Here is a 4,518-nt window from a genome sequence, read left to right on the forward strand (position 1 = left end):
AATCACATACACAGGGGGGGTGACAATAGAAGAGCGATGTGAGCGAATCACACCAAAGACACGCATCGCTAATTTTCCATAGCCCGTGTTTACTGACACCGCACAACGTATAAATATCGTCAACTACATGGACGATATGCCTCAACTAGTCTATCAAATATTTCAACTATTATATAGTACACAAAATTTATCTTAACGCATGCTTGAAAACCAATCCGCACTTCTTAGTGAGTTAAAATAAAGATCTTTTTTCTGAAATACCTCAAACTGCGTAATAAGTTTATTACCAATAAAGCCTTTGGGTTATTACGCTTTGACCTTAGAGGAAGAACGCCCCGTTGCCTTTTATACTTTAGTGTACTAACAGTCTGAATAATATTTGAATCCCACATGACCATCGGTTAGTTAGTGAGGCCTTTGTGAGGCGACTATCGGTTGACGATGTCGTTTAAATTTAAATCTCTGGAATAAATAAAAAGCGAGTATGATTTTCAATTATTTATTTATTTAACATTAACAAAATAGTTTAAACTTCAGTATGTTGTTAATAAACGATCTAAATATTAATTAGTGTGAGGACGTGTTAATGCTATGCTAATTTTAAAACAGTCTCCGGAAGCTGATAATCACATTCGCAATGGGTTTGAACAGACGAGGTTCACCGTCAGTCATAATACTGGTTTCACACGAGAGTAGCACAGTGAGACAGAACGTAGTATAGTAGACAGTGCAGTACCGCTATTTTTTACACATACTGAAAAATCAGTACTCATCTCATACATAACTTAAAATTGAGTTTGCTCCATCCCTAATCGACGATTACTAGCAAAGAGGTTAATAAAAGGTGACTCTGTCTAGGGGAGATGTTCAGTCTCGTGAGCATTCAAGCAATAACAGTAACAGTACTGCTCTGTTCTGGCTGATTGTGTTGCCCTCTTGTGAAACTAGCGTAATGGCGGGAACTACTACCGCCATCTTGTTTCCAGACACGTCGCGATCGACGCGGGAGATTAACATCGGCAGCCGCTGATGAATTAATTGTCCATGTTTTGTTTTAATCCAATGACCTTCGCTGCGGTTACATCGTACGGTCATCTTTCATCTCAGATCGGACGATAGCCGTCCGACATGACAGTTCAGAGGTTATTTTAGATTAGCAAACGTGATAATCCAATACAGAATTAACATAGAACACAATACAATGTAATAATTAAAACAAATCTGCAACCTATTGATTTAATTAAAAAAGGCTACATACTAATTTGTAAAACACAATAGGAAGTGCACTGGATGAGGGCGGCACGGGACCAGGGATAATGGCAATCGATGGCCTACGTTCAGCATTGGACGAATTAGGGCTCAGAATAGGGTGCCAGTCCCAGGAATGTAAATTCTCTTTATGTTGCGTAAACTTTCATTACATCTCATTACATTCTCTTTACATCATAAGGTAGCAAACTAGTTAAATGACCATCTGAACTCGCTGAAATAGCGAGGCGAAGCGACTGAAACAGAATTTTCCCACTACACTTCTTTTCCTCGATTTCAGTCCTCTCTTCCCATCCTTTCCTTATATGAAAAGGCATGAATGCGGAATAGCTTCAACTTAACGCCTGTCTTCTGGGTGATCGAGGTATTGCACCGATCGAGCGAGCTCAGTCGTGCATCAGATTGCAGTGCAGTGTTGATGCTAGCTTCCAGCTCTGTTAAAACTTCCGTAAAAACCACAACAACGACGATTATTTTTCTATCCTGAGTCTTGGAATCATGCGATTGTGATCAATTTCAATAGTCATAGGTATAACATGGCTTAAGATATAAAGAAGTAATATGACAAATATTAACATACATTTTAATATCGACATACACTAATAATACTACATATGATACGTACCTACTGTTCAGCGTTAAAATTATCTTATCACGTACGATACTAGCATGCAGTATAAAACGTGATCAACGTATGCCTCAGCTACTGTTATCTTGAATCACGATGCTTAAAAAGTATCGTCGTGAAGTTACACACCAGATACATTTCTCCCCTTTCATTGTAAAAATGGTAAAGCTCTATCTACAGTTGGCACAATATGGCAGCCATCTTTGCTGTTACCACGGCTGGCATTATTCCAGTTAAACAAAAAGTTGCTATTATTTTATATTTATAACTGTATTATTGTTGAAATGTTAACTGTGGAGGACGCCAGCGACATCATCTTGCACGAATTAGGCGGCTGGCTTGGTGCAATACCACGTCTACACAGAAGACAGGCGTCAAGTGGAAGGAATTCCGCTTACAGATTGATGAGTGTGTCTGAGGCATAATTTTAATCCCTTTTTCCTTACAACCCTTTCTTATGTAGAAAGGATGGGAAGGGGAAGTGGATTTGATGTAAGAGGGGACGGATAGGAAGAAGAAATATTGACGCGGACGGAGTCGCGGGAGACAACTAGTATAAAATAAACTCAAACAATGAGACTTATTGAAAAATTAGAAAACAGTTGTTAACGTCTCATTACTAGTTTAACCTTGATTGCAACTCATGTAGGCTAGTAACCCATACTTCTATCGCATTTTATATTTTTTATCAAATATTTAATCAACGATATAATTAACAAAACACTGTCGCTAAGCAGTTCGGAGTAAACAAAATCAGAAAAGTAATCTTACTGATATTACAAATGTGAACGCTTAGATGGATGGATGGATTTTTGCTTGATCCGCTCAACGGATCTCAATGAAATTTGGCATAAACATAAAACTCTACCTGTCGCCGGCAACTCTGTCCGCGTTGATATAAAAAAAGTAATTAGTAACCTACGTGTTCTTCCTGACTGTGTTCTACATTATACGAAATTTAAACGAGATTCATGCTGCCTTTCGCATTTAAAATATTAGTAAGATAGTCTGGATGAACACATAGGCTACTTATTATTTTTTTTAATTCCGCGCTGACAGAGTTGCGGGCTACAGCTAGTAAATGAATAAAACGACCAACAAATTGACATAACGAACGAATAAATATCACTCGTTTACATAAACTCAGACGATTATGTAAATAAGGCGCCTCAAACATTGTAAACAATGAAACTATATTTATAAATTCCGGCGTTATGTATTGCAAAATTGTAATAAAATGTGACACATCCTTGAACGATTGCAACGTTCAAATGTTATCAACATGACGTACGCACACAGCAATGGATGCATTACATTGCAATTCATATTGTATCCTTTTTGGCATCACAACAAAAACTAACTAATTGATATTCTTGATAAAATAACCTTGGGTATAGCTGACACTCCACGAAGCCGTGCTCAGTATACCTAAAGTTACCTATAAAATGTTTCTTATATCGTTTAGTTTATTGCCCATTTGTTCGCATAATGGACGAATGGATGACGATTGACGATGATGATACGATGGCGATTGTCACAAATATTCGTTGCAGGCCCACAGACTTGTTCCCGAACAAGGCTAGCTTCAACGTTGTAGTTTTAACTTTTTAATACATGTCACTTTCTGCTGACCTGGCTACTTTTCGACATAACATAAGCGCGATATCGAAGTGTAAAACAGCGCTTTGCAAGCAATAACTACTCCATGATTTCTTTAACATTGATGAGTTTTGAAAACTGACATTGATTGAGAATCAAAAGCGCTGATAAATATATTAAGAATAAGTGATCACTGGTTTTAGTTCTTAACATTTTCAGTGCTATCGAATCGCCCAGAGAGTTTTGAACATTTAAGTAGTTAAAACAAGCAGTACATAAATCATTCACATTTAATTGTTATCCATTCGCTTATATAAAGAAACAATGCGTTCCACATGTATATATAAGTACAACAAAAGCTTCTTAATTTCTATTATTATCAACTTCTGATAATTGTGTATGTCTTCACAAGTGTACGTGATGCATTAATAATGTGAGCGAAATGTTTTGGGTCACAAACGAGTTTTAACTACTTTTTTTGTCGGTTTCGTACAGCCGGCTCGTCTTTGTATTCTATCGGGGGCCAACACAGGCCGTCGCGCCGGCCGGTGCCTACGTGACGTCGCCCTCGTGCCACAGCGGGGTTAGGGAGAGGGGAGCGGCCGCCATGTTTTGTTTTTTACTTACGCTACTTTTCGTGGTTATCGATAACGTATTTCTTTACAATTTTTTTAACTAGATAATAAATTGTGACATTGATAATACTCTTTATGATACAACATATTGATGAAAATACTTACCATAAAAAATACAAGCCATATAATTTACTAAATAATCCTTTGTTATCTTTGTATTGATACAAATCAAAATATGGTTCTACTAAAAGATACTCTAGTAATATTTAAAATATAGGTATGTAGGCAGCAGATTGTCATAAAAGTGGGTGAACTACAAATGCCACGCAATCTCTGAGTGTTATCGATGTCGATATAACTGAATGTAAACAATGCAACGCGTCCCTATTGGTTATTTTGAGCGAGGCACTGGAACTGGAAGTAGCGTGAGCAAAGCAAAACAAAGAA

Source organism: Papilio machaon, chromosome 16 (assembly GCF_912999745.1).
Source record: "Papilio machaon chromosome 16, ilPapMach1.1, whole genome shotgun sequence".
Classification (NCBI taxonomy): Eukaryota; Metazoa; Arthropoda; class Insecta; order Lepidoptera; family Papilionidae; genus Papilio; species Papilio machaon.